This window comes from Schistocerca serialis, chromosome 2, assembly GCF_023864345.2.
Source record: "Schistocerca serialis cubense isolate TAMUIC-IGC-003099 chromosome 2, iqSchSeri2.2, whole genome shotgun sequence".
NCBI classification, from domain to species: domain Eukaryota; kingdom Metazoa; phylum Arthropoda; class Insecta; order Orthoptera; family Acrididae; genus Schistocerca; species Schistocerca serialis.
Window position 1 is genome coordinate 953,578,299 of NC_064639.1, and position 21,040 is coordinate 953,599,338.

General features: G+C 42.7%; 1 protein-coding gene and 1 pseudogene across 3 annotated transcripts in view; both read left to right on the top strand.

Annotated features, from left to right (window-relative positions):
• Window positions 1-21,040, top strand: part of LOC126458331 (uncharacterized) — a 499,515-nt gene that overhangs the window by 388,996 nt on the left and 89,479 nt on the right. The window lies entirely within an intron of this gene.
• On the top strand, window positions 13,986-14,103 carry LOC126459251 (5S ribosomal RNA; annotated as a pseudogene).

Sequence of the window (21,040 nt, forward strand, 5' to 3'; positions counted from 1 at the left end):
TTCACGTACACGAATAACATTGTCTTAGGACGCGTTGCATGTATGAAGAGAGAAAAAAAAAAAATGTACCCCATCTATGTTCGAACCCGCGTCTTTGCATACCACATACGCGCGCACTAACCACTTTTTTTCTTTTTTTTCATTTTGTTCGGTATTGATCGTTGTGTTTGGTCATTGCGGACGTCGCAAGAAATCCTGTTCAGGTTCGGTGGTTGATCCTTCCACTCAATTTTTTATTACAGAGGCTAACCAGCTCTCTGACCGAACACGCTGAGCTACCGTGCCGGCTTACTTAGCCACGCCAAACATCACCAAAGTAAAGCTCATACTTGTACTAATGCGAAGAGGAACGTAGGCTGACTTCGTTGCCAAACGGTGCTGCGTAAGTCATAAATGCGTGATAGTTTAGAAGGTTTCCAATGTCAGGCTTCACATAATTGCTTTCTATTGTTACTTGAAAGTTGTAAACACATTTCGATGGTTACTAACTAAACCATTTGTGAGAAAAAGCACAGAAAGTCACTACTAACATCAGTTAATACTCATGTAATATACGTAAGCAGAGCCGATGTCTTGATATGTAATAATCTTTAAACTCTTATTTGCATAAAAAATAAGACGTATTTTTCGAGAATATTGACCGAAAACGTTTTTTTATGTAATCATTCACAGTAACAACCTAACCTAACCATATTTCTACCAAAGTAAAATAGTCTATTATGAACTGGTGATTCTTTAGTAACACTAAACCCAACGCTAAATCGCTAAATATGTTTAAAATAACAAATCATAGGTGTACATAAGCCGGCCGAAGTGGCCGTGCGGTTAAAGGCGCTGCAGTCTGAAAACGCAAGACCGCTACGGTTGCAGGTTCGAATCCTGCCTCGGGCATGGATGTTTGTGATGTTCTTAGGTTAGTTAGGTTTAACTAGTTCTAAGTTCTAGGGGACTAATGACCTCAGCAGTTGAGTCCCATAGTGCTCAGAGCCATTTGAACCATCATTTTTGTGTACATAAACCACAGCTCACCGATCGACAGGGCCACACAGAAATCCAAAACCTGTCGGTACAATTGTCGTAAAATCGGTGGGTTCAAAAATGGTTCAAATGGCTCTGAGCACTATGGGACTCAACTGCCGAGGTCATTAGTCCCCTAGAACTTAGAACTAGTTAAACCTAACTAACCTAAGGACATCACAAACATCCATGCCCGAGGCAGGATTCGAACCTGCGACCGTAGCGGTCTTGCGGTTCCAGACAAAATCGGTGGGAGGACCATTCGGTAACAGGTCTCAGAAGCTTACAGAATAGGATATTTCGAGAAAGAACCGAAAATGACGTCGCTACCGAGACTAACCTACTACACCGATCGGTATGAACGATGCAGAATAGGGCCCCTGGCGTGACGCCGCGAAACTGCCAGTTGCTTCCACCGCGGCACCGACGCCGGCTTCGGTAACATGTTGTCGGTTTCTTATCGTATTGCAGACTCACTATCGCCGTCCGTGCGCTCTCGCAGCTGCCGTTCGACAAGCCACAAGCGCGACAGTTTCGAAACTAAGAAATCAAGCATTTCCTGACCCTTGTTGGTATGATCTTTTTAGAGTTCTGTAACTAAATAGTAAAAGCGGAACACTTGAGGTTTGTTGGTTAATTTGGGGGAAGGGACCAAACAGTGTGTCATCGGTCCCATTGTATTATGGAAGGATGGGGAAGGAAGTCGGCAACGCCCTGTCAGAGGGACCATCCTGGAATTTGCCTGAAGCGATTTACGGAATCACGGAGAACCTGAACCAGGATGGCCGGAAATGGATTTGAACCGTCGTCCATCCGAATGCGAGTCCAGTATGCTAACCATTGCGCCACCTCGCTCGGTGAACCCTTAAGGCTAGTTCACACTATATGTAAGTTTAACGTGGAGAGAGGAAGAAAGGAAAGGAAAGGAAAGGGAGGGAATCACAGCTGTCAACAGCATCGACACATTACGCGGAATCAGCGCCGACGAGTGAAAAATGTGAGTCGGACCGAGATTCGAAATCGGTATCTCCCCTCCGCCTATCTACCTTCAATTTACATATAATGTATAACGGATGCAGATTCTGATTGGTGTCTGTTGTTTCGGACATGTCCGAAAGAACAGACACCACGCGTTCGTGTAATTCACTCTAGCCGTCACGTCACGTCACGTCAAAACATTCCACACAGCATTTCAGATTGCCGGAATTAACACAGGCTGTCAACGGATCATGAAATCACGTCACGTGACGTCAAGGTTTCTAGGAAAGAAAGTTTTCAATGTGGTGCCGTCTGCTAACATCGGAACTTAACCTATTTTCGATGCGCTCACTTATGTTTTGGTGTGCTTTTGTGTCTTCTCAACCTTTATTTTAATGCTGTGCTTAGTTTTCTTGGCAAACTGCTAATGTTCCGTGAAGGCTTCAGTATTTTTTCAATTGAGTGTTCTTCCACAAGCGAGGACAGATATCTGAGAGCAAAAATGTTTAGGTTTTACAGTAACAGAACGGAGCTGACACCCACTCTGTATATAAATAAAAACAGAAGTTGACGAAGCAGTTTAAATTAAATAATATTTTAAGTGGGAAAACCGGCTCTAACGAATGAGAAGAATACAGTTGCTCTGAATTTATTAATTACGTAAGAAACAAAACATGATGGATAACGTGAAATGTATACGCAGTTGTGAACATGAACAACCAGCAGCTGTACAGAGGGGTCCAAAAAAATGTATCCACTGTTTAAAAGTCCATAACTGGCAAACTAATTTATGGATTGATGTAGTTGTCTCATCTCTGGTAGTGTAATAGTTTGTAGTTCCGGCAATCGCCACACAAGTGTTCCATTACGTTGTTTTGTTTTGTAAGATGACAGTCGCCAGATAGTCAGTGCTTCGTTCTTAGTTGCACCTAGTCACTCGAGTAAACATGGCTGGCACAACGATTACATTCGATGAAAGGAAATCAGTTTTGAAGTGGTATTTTAAGTACGAAAATATTAATGAGGTTCAATGGCAATGGCGAAATGTGTATCAAACAGAGCCACCGACACGTTTAACGATTCGTCGCATTCGAAACAAATTTGAAGCCGAAGGTTGTGTTAAAGATGTACACAAACAACGATCTGGACGACGTGTAACAGTAACAAGTTCAGCTAACTCCCGTCGTGTGTTACAACAATTCACTCGCTCACCACAGAAGTCTGTGAGACAGTGTGCCCGTGAAACTGGAGTGAGTCTCTCAAGTGTTCGGCGAATTTTGAAGACAGCGAAGTGGAAGTGCTACATCCCACGATTGCTACACGCAATGAACGAGGACGACCCAGATCGTAGAATGGAGTACTGCGAGTGGTTTACTGACATGGTGCGCAACGATGAAGAGTTTGCAGAGATGATTGTGTGGTCTGATGAGGCACAATTCGAACTCAGTGGTACAGTAAATCGCCACAATTGCATCTACTGGGCCGCCGAAAATCCGAACGTCCATGTAGACAAAGCTGTGAATTTGCCAGGAGTAAATGTGTGGTGTGGGTTGTCTTACCGGTGCTTGATTGGGCCATTCTTCTTTGACGGCACAGTTACCGGTGAGGTGTACCTTCAGAGGCTTCAGACATCCATTTTACCTGCCATCCGAGACTTGTATGGAGACGGAAGAGTTTACTTTCAACAAGATGGTGCCCCAGCCCACTACCAACATCGTCTTAGGGCGTATCTCGACGAAAATCTACCAGGAATATGGGTAGGCAGTAGAGGTGCTGTGGAGTATCCACCACGTTCCCCAGACCTAACTCCTCTGGACTTTTACCTGTGGGGAACACTAAAGGACGTTGTTTATCGACAAAAGCCACGCACATTGGATGAACTTCGAGAATCCATCGTACATTCATGTGCAAATATCCAACTGAACACGTTGCAGTCAGTAGTACGTTCTGCAGTTCGGCGGCATCGTTTGTGTGTGGATGTTAATGGTGACCATTTCGAACACCTACAGTGATATCTTTAAGCTGGACTTTAAGCTACACTTTCACCACAAATGAGACAACTCCGTCAATTAGTTTGTAGGTTATGGACTTTTAAACAGTGGATACATTTTTTTGGACCCCTGTGTGTAATGGAATGATGACTATGAAAATTAGTGCCGAACCGGGATTCGAACACGGATTTCTCGCTTATCCCGAGCGGTCACCTTACCGTTTTTTGTCCTTTTTTCAGTTTTGTTCGTTATTTTTCCTTCCATGTGCTCGTGGCGGACGTCAAATGACACCCGTTGAAGTGCATCGTCTATACCTTCATTCAGTTTCTTTGTTACAGAGAACAGACAGCTCTCTGACCGAACACGCTAAGGTACCGTGCTGGCAAAACGGTATCCACTGCACCAACTACCATTTGGCTATCCGAGCACTACTCAGGGCTACACCCAAACTTCCATAGCTCGTCAACCATGTCTCTACGACCTGTACTCTTACGTCCATTATGTCCTCTATTTTCCCCTGTAAAGGCGGCGGCATTTCACTTGAAAGTCGCTTGCCCGGGGTCAGCGGATAAACACGATATTGCAGAACCTGTGTTATTCCCAAGCTCGATGCAGTATTCCTTGGGACATGCATGCATGTGGGATAAAGACGATATTGCAGTGCTTATGTTATTCCGAATTACGATGCAATGCTCCTTCTCACACGCATGCATGCGTGTCCGAAGGTACATTGCAAAGTTATTCGGAATAACGCAGGCACTCCAAGACTGCATAATGGATGTTTGTGATGTCCTTGGGTTAGTTAGGTTTAACTAGTTCTAAGTTCTAGGGGACTAATGACCTCAGCAGTTGAGTCCCATAGTGCTCAGAGCCACTTGAACCATCATTTTTGTGTACATAAACCACAGCTCACCGATCGACAGGGCCACACCGAAATCCAAAACCTGTCGGAACAATTGCCGTAAAATCGGTGGGAGGACCATTCGGTAACAGGTCTCAGAAGCTTACAGAATAGGATATTTCGAGAAAGAACCGAAAATGACGTCGCTACCGAGACTAACCTACTACACCGATCGGTATGAACGATGCAGAATAGGGCCCCTGGCGAGACGCCGCGAAACTGCCAGTTGCTTCCACCGCGGCACCGACGCCGGCTTCGGTAAAATGTTGTCGGTTTCTTATCGTATTGCAGACTCACTACCGCCGTACGTACGCTCTCGCAGCTGCCGTTCGACAAGCCACAAGGGCGACAGTTTCGAAACTAAGAAATCAAGCATTTCCTGATCCTTGTTGGTATGATCTTTTTAGGGTTCCGTAACTAAATAGTAAAAGCGGAACACTTGAGGTTTGTTGGTTAATTTGGGGGAAGGGACCAAACAGTGAGTCATCGGTCCCATTGTATTATGGAAGGATGTGGAAGGAAGTCGGCAACGCCCTGTCAAAAGGACCATCCTGGAATTTGCCTGAAGCGATTTACGGAATCACGGAAAACCTAAACCAGGATGGCCAGAAACGGATTTGAACCGTCGTCCATCCGAATGCGAGTCCAGTATGTTAACCATTGCGCCACCTCGCTCGGTGAACCCTTAAGGCTAGTTCACACTATATGTAAGTTTAACGTGGAGAGATGAAGAAAGGAAAGGGAGGGAATCACTGCTGTCAACAGCATCGACACATTACGCGGAATCAGCGCCGACGAGTGAAAAATGTGAGTCGGACCGAGATTCGAATTCGGTATCTCCCTATGCAGCTGACAGCAGTGATCCTCTGCCTTCCCTCTCTTTTCTTTGCCTATCCACCTTCAATTTACATATAATGTATAACGGATGCAGATTCTGAGTGGTGTCTGTTGTTTCGGACATGTCCGAAAGAACAGACACGACGCGTTCGACGACGTTTGCAGCAGCATGGACTATCAGCTGGGAAACCATGGCTGCGGTTACCCTTGACGCTGCATCACAGACAGGAGCGCCTGCGATGGTGTACTCGACGTCGAACCTGGGTCCACAAATGGCAAAACGTCATTTTTTCGGATGAATCCAGGCTCTGTTTGTAGCATCATGATGGTCGCATCCGTGTTTGGAGACATCGCGATGAACGCACATTGGAGGCGTGTATTCGTCATCGCCATACTGGCGTATCACCCGGCGTGATGGTATGGGGTGCCATTGGTTACACGTCTCGGTCACCTCTTGTTCGCATTGACGGCACTTTGAACAGTGGACGTTACATTTCAGATGTGTTACGATCCGTGAAGCTATACCCTTCATTCGATCCCTGCGAAACCCTATATTTCAGCAGGATAATGCACGACCGCATGTTACAGGTCCTGTACGGTCTTTCTGGATACAGAAATTGTTCGACTGCTGCCCTGGCCAGCACATCTCCAGATCTCTCACCAACTGAAAACGTCTGGTCAGTGGTGGCCTAGCAACTGGCTCGTCACAATATGGCAGTCACTACTCTTGATGAACTGTGATTTCGTGTTGAAGCTGCATGGGCAGCTGTACCTGTACACGCCATCCAAGCTCTGTTTGACTCAATGCCCAGGCGTATCACGGCCGTTATTACGGCCAGAGGTGGTTGTTCTGGGTACTGATTTCTCAGGATCTACGCACCCAAATTGCGTGATAATGTAATCACATGTCAGTTCTAGTATAATATATTTGTCCAATGAATACCCGTTTATCATCTGCATTTCTTCTTGGTGTAGCAATTTTAATGGTCGTAGTGTATAGTATTTCTCTCAGACATTTTGATACTCGCAAACTCATTCATCAGAACCTGTGGATGAACTACCTATATACATAATAAGTTTGTACAGAACCCTTAAAGCGCGGGTCCTACTCCCAATTTCCCTGTATGACTTTTTTTTTCGTACTTCCGTTTCCTAGATGTTTCGACTATTTTCGGTACGCCCTCTCTGTGACGTATACATGTTACCGCCGTTGTGGTACAATCGCAAGTAGATTCTACCATTAATTTTACTGCGACTTGCTCAGTAAAGATGCCCGTGTAGATTTCCCTGACATGACAATGTGGGCTTGTTTTTATTGACAAAAAGCTCACACCATCGCTGAGGGAGGAGAGATGAAATGTACATGTTTCAAAACATATATGCTGAAATAGTATATGTTTGCAAATCGTAAGAACAAACATATTACTTATTAATAATATGCATTATTCACTATTGTACACTTTGTAAACTCCAAAGTTTCTAGACTATAGTTTCATCCTCTGTATCAGTCGGTAACGTTGTCGTATCTGTTGTTGTTGTTGTCGTCTTCAGTCCTGAGACTGGTTTGATGCAGCTCTCTACAGTAAAGCTGCATGTCCTCGGGAAAAATTACGGCTGTAGTTTCCCCTTGCTTTCAGCCGTTCGCAGTACCAGCACAGCAAGGCCGTTTTGGTTAATGTTACAAGGCCAGATCAGTCAATCATCCAGACTGTTGCCCCTGCAACTACTGAAAAGGCTGCTGCCCCTCTTCAGGAACCACATGTTTGTCTGGCCTCTCAACAGATACCCCTCCGTTGTGGTTGCACCTACGGTACGGCCATCTGTATCGCTGAGGCACGCAAGCCTCCCCACCAATGGCAAGGTCCATGGTTCATGGGGGAAGGTCGTATCAGTAGAGTAAACTATTTTCAAATTCGCTGGTGAGCTGTTCGTCACTGCGTTCAAATCCAGTCCTGACTACACCCTTTTCAAGTTCTGCAATTACATGTATACTCCCAAGCGATCTTTCACTATCTGCTGCAGGGTCTCTTCTACTACTGTCAGTGAATCCCTTTCCTATTGCAATCACAAATAGAGAGAGGGGAGAACGTTCGTCTGTACAATGGTGAACCAAATCATTATGACCATCTGATTAATAGATTGTTTGTCCGTCTTTGGAACGAAATACATCACTGATCCTGCGTATCACAGATCCAACAGTTTATTGGTGGGTTTCTAGAGGTATATAGCGTTAGATATCTACGCAGAGGCCATGTAATTCGCGTAAATAACGGACCGCCGATTTGCGTACGTGGTTGATGACGCCCGATAGCGACCCAGATGGGTTCTATAGGATTTGCATTTGGTCGTTGAGACATCAACATCAATTCACTATAACGCTCCTCAAATCACTTTAGCATGGTTCTGGCTCCGAGACACGGACAATTATACAGCTGAAAGATAACATCGCCTTCGGGGAAGACATCAAACATGAATGGATACAGGTAGTTCTCAGTTGTCAGCGTGTCTTTGATTAGTACCACAAGTGCATGCAAGGGCAGGAGAATGTCTCCCGTAGCATAATACTGCTCCGAGTCGCCGTTCACCTCGATAACGGCGTTTATGGAGACGGCCATCGACCTAGTGTAGCAAAAATGTGATACGTCCAAAAAGCCAACACGTTTCCATTGATCAACGGTCGAATCCCGATGGTCCCGTGCCCACTGCAATCATAATTGACAATGTCGTTGGGTCAACATGTGAACACGTAGGGACGGTCTGCTGCGCAGCTCCGTGTTCAACAATGTACGATGAACAGTGTGCTCCGAAACACTTGTGCGTGCGCCAGCACTGTGCTCTTTCTTCAGAGATGCCATTGGTCACTATCTGTGCTACTTTACAGACAAGCCTCTGAACCGGACGTTCCGTGAAGAGTCGTGAACGTCCAACCATTTAGCGCATAGTGGAAGTTTCACTGTCCTACTTCTTTCCGTAGATGCTCACGACAGTAGCACGTGAACATTCTACCAGCTTCATCGTTTTCGAGATACTCGTTCACAGTCTCTGCGTAGTAATAGTCTGTGCTTTGTCAAAGTCACTTATCTCAATGGATTGCCCCATTTGCAGCCCATGTCTTCGCTATGGTGATCCCCGTCCGTGTCTGCTCCACTTACGTATCACGTGCCCTCAACGCCACCAGGTGGCATCCAACTTGGCGGTGGGTAGTGATCATAATTTTTTGGCTTATCAGTGTATGCTTCCGTACGAGCCCTGGTTTCTCTGTCTTTGCGGTCGATATATTGGTTACAAGTACATTGGTGGAAGAATGGTTCTGCAGTCCCTCACAAGCTTTGGTCCTCTCAACTTCAATAGTGTTTCGCGAAAAGAACGGTCTACCCTCCAAGGACTTCACAGTTTCAAAATACTCGCGTGTTGATAAAACCTCCCGTTAACAAATATAGCAGCGTGCCTTTGAATTACTACCTTTAATCCTACCTGGTGGGCATTCCAAATAGTCGAGCGTTTTCTGTACGCAGCATCCTTTAAACATGAACTACAGTTCTTGCTCCATTAGAGCGTCAAGTATTCAAAATTCCTTTTCAACATTTTCAAGTCGCGCACATCCTTTTGCTCTACTGCACTTACTTCTTTTATACAGTGTCCGTCCTTCAACAAAAGATTATTCATATTTCAAATGGTTCTGACAACTATGGAACTTAACTTCTGAGGTCATCAGTCCCCTAGATCTAACTTAGAACTACTTAAACCTAACTAACCTAAGGACACCACACGCATCCATGCCCGAGGCAGGATTCGAACGTGCGACCGTAGCGGTCACGCGGTTCCAGGCTGTAGCGCCTAGAACCGCTCGGCCACCTCGGCCGGCGATATTTCTTACCGAAATTTTTTGTTTGGCTATGTTCCAGATTAATTTCAATGAATTTTCGTGATGTCTCCATTTTACTTGTACAACGAAATATGAAGTAGACGTTCTACAACGCACACGAAAACCAGCCATGCTACTGCTATTAATAATGACTGGCGTATTATTGTAGTTTGTACAGACAGTGACTATAGCTCGTGGAAGAGCACGTATTTCCGCGCTCCCACAACTGAACTGAGCTATGGCCAGGTTAAAGTCATTGTTAACAAGAAGTGGACGTTGAAGCTTTCTGGATCTACATGACTCGCTACTAAATACACTGACCACGGTAGCTGAAATCTAGCTAGATCTGCAATAAAATACAGATTTGTAAATGACTGATTGCTGTATTCATCCCTGATTATAACATGTTTACAGTCGCTGAGCATAATGATCCTGATGTAATCCAACCTAATGTAAAAGACTTTCGTTCAAACTTACAAGAGAATGTATTTAAACTATTTTGTTAACCTTAAGACAATTTCACGTATATCTGCGCGAAAGAATTTTGTTTATCTTAATACTCAAAAAGACTAACAACTACGAAAAATAAACACCAACAGAAAAGTAAGAAAGCGTATAACAGCCATCTGAAGATGGATCTGTAACAAATCGGAAACCGGTAATGCTTTGATGTAATAAACATAGGGCTGGTAACTGTTTCAAATTGTAAACCATACAGAAGTGTACTAGTAGCAAACGTAAGTCTTAACAATAGAAGAAAATTTCTGAGAATGTGCGTCTGGAGCACAACATATTATGGAATTGAATCGTGGTCTGTGAGGATACCGAATGAGAATCGAAGAGGTTAAGAACTGGTATTACAGGATGACACTGAAAATTATGTAGCCTGATAATAAATCAGTTGGTTCTCGGTAGAATCGGGGAGGAAAGCAGTGTATGAAAAACACTGACTACTGAATGGATAGGATGATAGTGCATGTGTCTGGACGTCAAAGAATAGCTTTCAACGTACTAGAGGAGCGATAGAGGGCGAACAGTGTAGCGGAAAACAGAAATTAGAATTTATACAAGTGTAATTGAGACAACTCTGAGCTGAAGTGGTTCGCACAGACGAAGAATCTGTGGTGGACCCCATCAAACCACCCACAATACTGGTGACTTAATTGTAACAGTATCATAACCGGGAAAACGTAAATTTTAGGGCGCCCTGTACTGAATTATTTAATTATATGTTCCATAGATCACTTAGACGATGAACAAAAGTGCCTGAACGTAATTGTTTGAGTAGCTCAGTAATATGCTTCTCCCAATTCAAGTCTTCACCAGTATGTACACCCATAAATTTGGAGCGTTTTACCCTACTTACTGCCTCTTGCTCATGTGCTACATTAATTGTTAGTATGACCCTATTTGTTGTGTGTTTTTTCAAAATTTAGGGAGAGTCCATTTTCTGAGAACCACTTAAAAATCTTTGGAAAGTATCATTTACTATCTCTTCTGTTGTTTTCTCTCTAGTGGGATTTATTATAACATAAGTATCGTGTGCAAAAAGTACCAGTTTTGCTTGTTGAACGTTAAGTGGAAGGTCATTCATATACTTAAGGAACAGGAGTGGACCCAAAATTGAACCCTGTCGGACTCTATTTGTGATTTTTTTTTTTTCCCCCCAGTCACTAAATTTTTCTACCTTTCTGACATTGTCTGAATTGTTCAGTTCAACCTTATCTTTCTAGTTGTGAAGTGTGATCCAAACCATTCCATAAAACTAGAGTTTTTCTAAGAGGGTATTACGATCTACACAGCCAAACGGCTTTGAAATATCACAATAGGAACCAACAGGCTATATATAATGATTTGAGGCTTGTACTGTCTGATGAGTGAATGTATAAATAGCATTCTCAGTCGAGCAGCCTGCCTGTGATACGTTAAATAAATTGTTTCCGCTTAACTGTGCGTCTACTGTAGAGTAAGCGCACGCTTTTTAGGATATTTTGAAAAAGGTGTCAGTAAGGGAATTTGACGATAGTTGTTTAAATCTGCTTTGTCACCTTTCATATGAGTTGTTTAATAATTGCATTTTTTAACCTGTCTGGGAAAATTTCCTGTGCCATCGATGCATTACGAATACCACTAAGGAAATTACTATTAAACTTGGAACAGCTTTTCAGAATTCTGTTTGAAATTACATAAATCCCGCAGGAGCTTTTCTATTTTAGAATTTCTATAGTTTATTAATTTCATCGGAGGGTGTTGTTGATGCTGCTAGTTGCTTATGGAATAATATTTTAATATATTTTCTTGCTTCTCCAACTGAATTGTTTAATTGTATATTTGCTGTTACGTTTAGGAAGTTGTTGTTAAAAGTACTTGTAAGCTGTGAATTATCAGTCCCAACATTGTCATTTAGTTTAATTGTCATGGAATCTTGTACACTGACTGCCTGTCACGTATCGCGTTCTCTGAATAATCTGTCCAGAATAGTGCACTGCTTTGGAGAACCAGATTTGTAGTTGAATTAAGCGCCACATGAAAGTTTCTTCATCATTATTTCCGTATCTGCGTCCTCGTTAGCATTTCCAACTGTTTGCTGAAACATGTCGAGGTTATGGACGTCAGATTTTGTTCTCCTTCGTTTCTGTCACTTGCGCGATCGTTTTCTCCGTCTGCTTGTTTTCAAACTGTTTACGAAAGCACATTACTTCTCCCTTTCCTACGGCGAAGCGTAGGAGGCGCAGACACAGGCAACAGGTCCGTTCAAAGACGAGTCACAGCCCGTTTGTTTTGCCGCGAGGGAATTTAATTGCCAGTCGGGGGGTGTTTGGTTCCGGCCAAGTGGAAATAGCCCCGGAGGGCAGTAAACAGTTTGTCGCTGCCCGAGGGCCGCTTACAGCTGTCGCCTCGTAGCGTCCCAGAGAACCATCGCCCGCTGGGAGCACTCGCCGTAGCGCTGAAAGCAGGTCTGCACGCCAAGTATTCAGGCTGTGTACATTTTTTTCTTTTTGTGTCACCTGTCTTGTGACTTGTTTGATGCTGCCCGCCGTGAATTCCTCCTCATCTCTCACAAGGGAACCTCCCCATCGCACCCCCCTCAGATTTAGTTATAAGTTGGCACAGTGGTTAGGCCTTGATAAACTGAACACAGATCAATTGACAAAACGGGAAGAAGTTGTGTGGAACTGTGAAAAAATAAGCAAAATATACAAACTGAGTAGTCCATGGGCGACACAGGCAATATGATGGAGACCGTCAGCTCACGAGCGCCGTGGTCTCGTGGTAGCGTGAGCAGCTGCAGAAGGAGAGGTCCATGGTTCAAGTCTTCCCTCGAGTGAAAATTTTACTTTCTTTATTTTTGCATAGTTATTATTTGTCCGTTCGTTCATTGACGTCTCTGTTCACTGTAATAAGTTTAGTGTCTGTGTTTTGTGACCGCACCGCAAAACCGTGAGATTAGTAGACGAAAGGACGTGCCTCTCCAATGGGAACCGAAAACATTTGATCGCAAGGTTATAGCTCAACCGATTCCTCCACAGGAAAACACGTCTGATATATTCTATACGACACTGGTGACGGCATGTGCGTCACATGACAGGAATATGTTGTCGACCCACCTAACTTGTACACTTGGCGAATGGGTAAAAAGATTCTTCTACCTTGCCCGATTTAGGTTTTCTTGTGAATGTGGTAATCACTCCCAAAAAAGTGATGAAAACATAAGAGTTTGTCACATAAACTGAAAATAAAGAATTAAACTTTTCACTCGATGGAAGATTTGAACCAAGGACCTTTCGTTCCGCAGCTGCTCACGTTACCACGAGACCACGGCGCTCCTGCGTTTCCAGTGTCCTTGATGTTCCCTATCTTCCCATGAACTACTCAGTTTGTATATTTTGCTTATTTTTTCACAGTTCCACACAACTTCTTCCTGTTTTCTCAATTGATCTGTGTTCAGTTTTTCAAGGCCTATCCACTGTGCCAACTTATAACTAAATCTGAGGGGGGTGCGATGGGGAGGTTCCCTTGTCAGTAACAAATGTATTTAATGCCATCAGTTATTCGTACGATGTATTCCAATCTCAATCTTCCCCTACAATTTTTACCCTCTGTGGCTCCATCAAGTACCATGGGTGTTATTCCTTGAAGTTGTGGCACATGCTCTACCGCCCTGACCCTTCTTCATGTCAGTGTTCTCCACCTGTTACCCTCCTCGCCTATTCTGGGTAGAACCTTCTCATTTCTTAACAGTCGACCTAATTTTCAACATCGTTCTATACCGCCACAACTTATAATCCTTTCCGGCTTCCCCATAGTTGTGACCCACGTCCACACTGTTCTGTGCTGCAAACGTAATTCTGAGATATTTCTTCCTCAAATTAAGGGGAGATTGTACGTCAAATCGGGCAACGGCCTTGCCACAGTGGATACACCGGTTCCCGTGAGATCACCGAAATTAAGCGCTGTCGGGTGTGGCAGGCACTTGGATGGGTGACCATCCAGGCCGCCATGCGCTGTTGCCATTTTTCGGGGTGCGCTCAGCCTCGTGATGCCAATTGAGGAGCTACTCGACCGAATAGTAGCGGCTCCGGTCACAGAAAACCATCACAACGACCGGGAGAGCAGTGTGCTGACCCTACGACCCTCCTATCCGCATCCTAAACTGAGGATGACACGACGGTCGGATGGTCCCGATGTGCCTCTTGTGGCCTGAAGACGTAGTGTTTGTATGTCAAATTAGGTGACATTTGACATTTTATGCTTTGTTTTATATGACTCTGCTGAACATTTTGGTATATCATACATTAAAAACAGACAATTTTAAGATCTTCAAATAACACCTATAAATTCAACATGCGACAGACTATTTTCGGCGCCTCATAATGCACTGCCAGAGTTGAACAATCACATCTAGAGAACTACACAGGTTGTGAACTGTCTTTTTTTGTTGCCAGTCCTACGTTTCAGAAGTTGACATTACAAATAAACAAATCAGTCCTTTGTTTCTGGCACTAGTTTGCACGAAAATAGGATGCCAGTCAGGGATTTCTTTAGTGTACTTGCATATATTGCTCTTTTAAATGCCGACCGCTACGGTCGCAGGTTCGAAACCTACCTCGGGCATGGATGTGTGTGTGATGTCCTTAGGTTAGTTAGGTTGAAGTAGTTCTAAGTTCTAGGGGACTGGTGACCTCAGATGTTAAGTCCCAAAGTGCTCAGAGCCATTTGAACCAACTCTTTTAAATATATATAAAATGACTAAGCGTATAAGTATGTTTAATAAACGCAAATTTGAGGGTAACAGACATTTTTAGAAAATATGTACAATCAGTGATGGTAGTGTAAATAACGAGAATGATGTGTCTGAAGTGACAGTGCTCCGTAGTGATTGGTGTAAGTATAGCACAGCTGAATGCTCTGATTTTCTTTGACAGTAATGGCGGCTATCAAACCTATATTAAACGATTCGTAAATCCATAGCTACTAAAGAAATGTGTGGGAAGGCCCAGAATGTGAATGACTCTTTCGATAATGTTGTCTGGTGCCATGCGTCTAGAAATGATTTTGTTTCCCTCATGAGTCTAAGGTTAGCAGTGTTTGATGCTGTAATTATTTTCTATAGTGGTAAGTATAAAAAACTGAAGGTTCTGGAGGAGGTAAAGGTGAGATTAGGGCAGAACACAGCTAGAGGTCTGCGAGAACTAGATGTGCTTTTTGTAGGCCAAGCAAATGAAAAAGAAGCAAGAAAGAAAAGAAAAATGCAAGAAGTGGGCGATTGTGACACTGAGGACGACATAGATAATCGGCCAGGAAAATTGTAGTGCACGAAGAGACAGCTGTAAGTCTGTTTAAATGATTTAATTAAAAAAGCTTTAGAACTCAACATCATGGAACTATGTTATTTTGTTAACTATCATTGGCCGTTTATCTCAGAAAGTACTGAACGTAGAATAATAAAATTTTCACAGCGCGGCGGTACCTAACGGCTACTGCTTGTGTAGTTGATCTTCCCAAGCAGCATCCCATATGAACAAACCAGATGCCTCATTACCTGCAGATACTGAACATTAGGTACTTGAGCTACGCACGGCTCTGTTTGAATAGCTCGATGTAGTCATAGGGTCGACTTGCCCATGTCTACGTTCATGCCCCTCAGATAATTTCCTGCAAATAATAACCTGTAGTTGTGTTATTGCTGTCAAACAGTCTATGCACTGGGTAGAACTGCGAATTAAGAAATTAAAAATAAACGCAAAATAATAGTTAAATGAATAATTTAACAACAAGGCTTCTAGTCTAACGTCTGTAATTGATGTAGACGTCAGAATTGTACTGAATAAAGTTTATTCAAGAAAGGACATCTCAGATAAACTGGGAGTGATCTTACGATAGTGAGACAAAATGCAGACAAAAAATACCCTTATCAAATGCAGTAACGCGAGGTTGAGTGCATTGCGAGAATGGTAGCAAAATCCCCAAATAAAACTGTTATCAAAAACTGAGCCCATTTAGTGATCGCAGTACTCGAAATATTCACCAGCTCAAAACAGTTCAGAGTTCAACCTGATGATTTACAAATTATCTCATGAGACACAAAGAACAGTAACTCATACTCTGTCCACAGTCCTGTAATAGCATACAAGTGGGAAACCTTAAGATTCCTACTCTGGTCCACCGTCAGACCTCTAGACACATAAAGTCCCTTCAGAAGTTACTTTGATAGAATCAGTCACTTATACAAATGAATGACGCACGTTACCACAGGCAGGTAGGTCTGCCGTAAAAGTGTCAAGAATCGCCCCCTTGAGCTTTTCACTCTAAAAGGCCCAGTCTCCACTTGACTCCTATAGTACGCACTACTGTTTGCTTCTCCATTGGCTGAAGGCTGCCCCACCAAAATAACATCGTCCCTAATCTCTACAGACATGATCTGATTCATCTAGACCACTTTCCCACTCTAAACTAATATATTATTACAATGTTTAAATGAAAGCAATATTATAAACGTTTAGGTACATTCAGATGATTTTTGATAAACGTAAGTCATAGTTAGATCATAAATAAATAAGCCAGCATTCTTGCACAGTGTGCTCACAATAAATGACGCTAGATTGTCCTTAAATAATGTTTAAACAATTATTTAGGCCTGCTTGACAGAAGTGTCCTTTGGTCGTCTGTTCGTTTGTAGTATCTGCTAACACGTGTGACTTACCACTTTTAAATTAGCACATGTTTAAATAAAGTTACTGGCAAAATAGTGAACTGTTCATTAATAAATACCCAAGTATGACAAAATACGAGGTATTCATGTTGTATTCATTTGCTGTGTAAATGTGGAGAATACGATGTTCTGACAAACATTTGCATAAAGAAAAAGATATGAAATAAAATATTGATACTCAGCTTTCAGGAATGATAGTTGTAGTGTAATGGTACGATCTGAGATATCATTTGTTGACTTGACTTCGGAGGTCATCAGTCCCCTAGAACTTAGAACTACTTAAACCTAACTAACCTAAGGACATCACACACATCCATGCCCGAGGCAGGATTCGAACCGGCGACCGTAGCGGTCGCGCGGTTCCAGACTGTAGCGCCTAGAACCGCTCGGACACACCTGCCAGAATGAAGCGATTAAAAGTTGCTAATTCAGAGGTTCATTGTGAAAATGTTTATTCACCGTGAAATATTAACTTACGTAATTTCAAAGATACTGAAGTACTGTTGTGTTTAAATACGAACATTTTAGGTTAGGCTTTACCGTGACTGTTATTGACATTAAATGAAACATCAAGTTTACTGTTACCAGTCACCGTGACTGGTAACAGTAAACTTGTTGTTTCATTTAATTTACTGTTGTGTTATTGTATGCCCCTGATTTTTATGAGACCGCAAATGTATTCTGATTTGCATTAGTATTTGATGTGAGGTTTTGACGAACCTCAAAGAGCTGTAACTTAGTCATCTTTAAGATTGCCTGACACTCCGCCATCTCTTGAAGCACCTCCTGCACAAAGGCCATGAGGGTAACAGCCGTCCAAATTCCCAGCTCGGGGATTTTCCCTGTTTCCGGCGACGCGCTTCTCGTCCCTGCACCTGGACTCGCTCGTACCGGTCGCCTAGCAGGAAGCCGGAACTGCCGCGGCACGACCAAGACCTGCCCCCTAGCGGTCAGCCGTACAACACATTCATCTTACCTCGAACCAATACAGGGCGGACGATTAGCTCGCCTAAATACAGGCAACGTTACAGCAGCATGCCAAGAATAAGATTCAACACATAAGGAACTAGAAAAATAAAACTATCGTATGTTCATCAGTTTTTACGTTCAGTTAGTTACAAAACTCTGCCAGAAAAATTAAGAGTTTACGAAAAATGTTATAACAGTTCACAAATACAATTTTTGCAAATAATTCTGGTGCAGTATATCTGCACCCTCTTTCAAATTCTAAAGGTAGCAGGGGTAAAATACAGGGAGCGAAAGGCTATTTACAATTTGTACAGAAACCAGATGGCAGTTGTAAGAGCCGAGGGGCATGAAAGGGAAGCAGTAGTTGGGAAGGGAGTGAGACAGGGTTGTAGCCTCTCCTCGATGTTATTCAATCTGTATGTTGAGCAAGCAGTAAAGTAAACATAAGAAAAATTCGGAGTAGGTATTAAAATCCATGGAGAAGAAATAAAAACTTTGAGGTTCACCGATGGCATTGTAATTCTGTCAGAGACAGCAAAGGACTCGGAAGAGCAGTTGAACGGAGTGGACAGTGTCTTGGAAGGAGGATATAAGATGAACATCAACGAAAGCAAAACGAGGATAATGGAATGTAGCTGAATTAAGTCGGGTGATGCTGAGGGAATTAGATTAGGAAATGAGACACTTAAAGTAGTAAAGGAGTTCTGCTATTTGGGGAGCAAAGTAAGTGATGATGGTCGAAGTAGAGAAGATATAAAATGTAGACTGGCAATGGCAAGGAAAGCGTTTCTGAAGAAGAGAAATTTGTTAACATCGAGTATAGATTTAAGTACCAGGAAGTCGTTTCTGAAAGTATTTGTTTCGAGTGTAGCCATGTATGGAAGTGAAACATGGACGATAAATAGCTTGGACAAAAAGAGAATAGAAGCTTTCGAAATGTGGTGTTACAGAAGTATGCTGAAGATTAGATGGGTAGATCACATAACTAATGAAGAGGTATTGAATAGAATTGGGGAGAAGATCACATAACTTATGAAGAGGTATTGAATAGAATTGGGGAGAAGAAGGGACCGGTTAGTAGGACATGTTCTGAGGCATCAAGGGATCGCCAATTTAGTATTGGAGGGCAGCGTGGAGGGTAAAAATCGTAGAGGGAGACCAAGAGATGAATATACTAAGCAGATTCAGTTATGTAGGTTGCAGTAAGTACTGGGAGATGAAGAAGCTTGCACAGGATAGGGTAGCATGGAGAGCTGCATCAAACCAGTCTCAGAACTGAAGACCACAACAACAACAACATATCTACACAATCTCGTCCATTAATTATGAAAAATTGTAGGTTGATGTCTTTCAAACTTTCCAAGATAATGGGTCACAAAACTAGATAATTTAACATTGGCAGCATAGGGCATACAATCTTCTCTTAAGGCCGATCTTTGGAACTAGCGGACTTCTTTTGGCCAGGCAGTTTCTCTTTACATGTGCTGCTCTGGTTTTTATGTCCATCTTGCGTCGTCCCCGTATGTTATTTTGCTTCTGAGGTAGCAGAACTTCTTCACTTGGTACGCTTCGTGGCCCTCAGATTTGATATTAAGCGTAACGCAAATCTTATTTCTGCTACACCTAATTACTTTCATCTTTCTTCTGTTTACTCTCAATCCATATTGTCTTCTCATTGGTCTGATCATTCCAATCAACGGTTCCTACGATTCTTCTTCACTTTCACTAAGGATAGCAATGTCTTGAAGCAATTTTATCATTTAAATCCTTTTCACCGTGAATTATAGTTTCACTCCTGGAACTCTCTTTTATTTTCGTCACTGCTCTTCGACGTACAGACTGAACAGTTGTGGCAAAAGACTACATCCCTGTCTTACACCTTTTTTTTAACACCAACGTTTCGTTCTTGGTCTTTCATTCTTATCGTTTCCTCTTGGTTTTTGGACCACGTCTCCGGTGTGCTGTTAATGAGAAAATGGGATCAGAACGGACGAGCATCCATATTGAGAGCCTACAGTAGGACTATAAAAATGATGACTAAATGTGAAAGGTATCTTTTCTACTTAACGAGTGCCCATAGCTCTTAATATGCACACTTTAGAACCGTTGTTTACTAAACACTTTTTTCTTGATCTGGGCCGTACCGTCACCTCTCAGAAGATGGAAAGCAAAGAGCTTGCAGTAGAAGAGATTTGTTTCTCAGTACCGAAGATGAACAAGTGCTCACAGCTCTTAAGGTATGGATTTTAGAGCCCATGTTTATAGACTTTTTTTTCTTGTTTTGGTCCATACTGCCTCCTCCCAAGATATGGAAAGCAAAGAATTTGCAATAGAAGTGATTTGTTTCTCAGTACCGAAGATGAACAAGTGCTCACAGCTCTTAAGGTATGGATTTTAGAGCCCATGCATGCTAGATTTTTTTGCTTTCAATGATCGCTCCTGTCATATTCTTCGATACTCGAGAATTCTCCTGGGACATCCTGCGCATCCGTGACAAGGTTTTCATTATTTGTACTTATTTTATTGGTTGTCATACGCATGGGTCGCTTAGAACAGTGGGTTCCAACGTGGGCTGTAATTACCTCCTGGGGAGTATAATTAAATTTTCTGAGGGATAAAAACAAAAGTGTTCAGTCTTGTTTCATTGGCAAAAATATTATTAAAAGATCGTTACTATTATCATTATTTCGTAAGACTGTAATGCTGATTATATAAGTCACCAATAGTTTTTTCCTAGAACTAACATAAACGCGTCACAGAATGTGGAGATTACGGCTTGTGAAACAAACGTATGAACATTGTCTCCTCGCATACACTACCCGCTGCACACATACTTTGAACATTGTACCATGCATCTATGACAGAAAAATTGAGACATATGCAACACGTTTCCTAAATATCTCATAAAAATTGATTTTACAGGGCGGTGCATGATGTGGGTGAAGCAAAAGCCACAAGGGAGAGGAGCGATGTAGAGAAAGTATGTTTTGTAATAAGTCTCTAACCTCAATGTGGATAGTTAGCTTTCGTTTCTGAGAAGAAGTTGTAGATATCACTAGTGACGCACTTGAATTAGCTCATCATTCTACAAACACCAAAAAAAGTTTTGCATCACGGGTAAAAGTGTGCTGTGACATCTCCAGTCGCGGAATAATCGGTGCGATATTCTTTGATGACACGGTGACTATCAAACGGTACGTGAAGGTTTTGGAAGATGATTTCATCCCCATTATCCAAAGTGGCCCTGATGTCAACAAGATGTGGTTCAT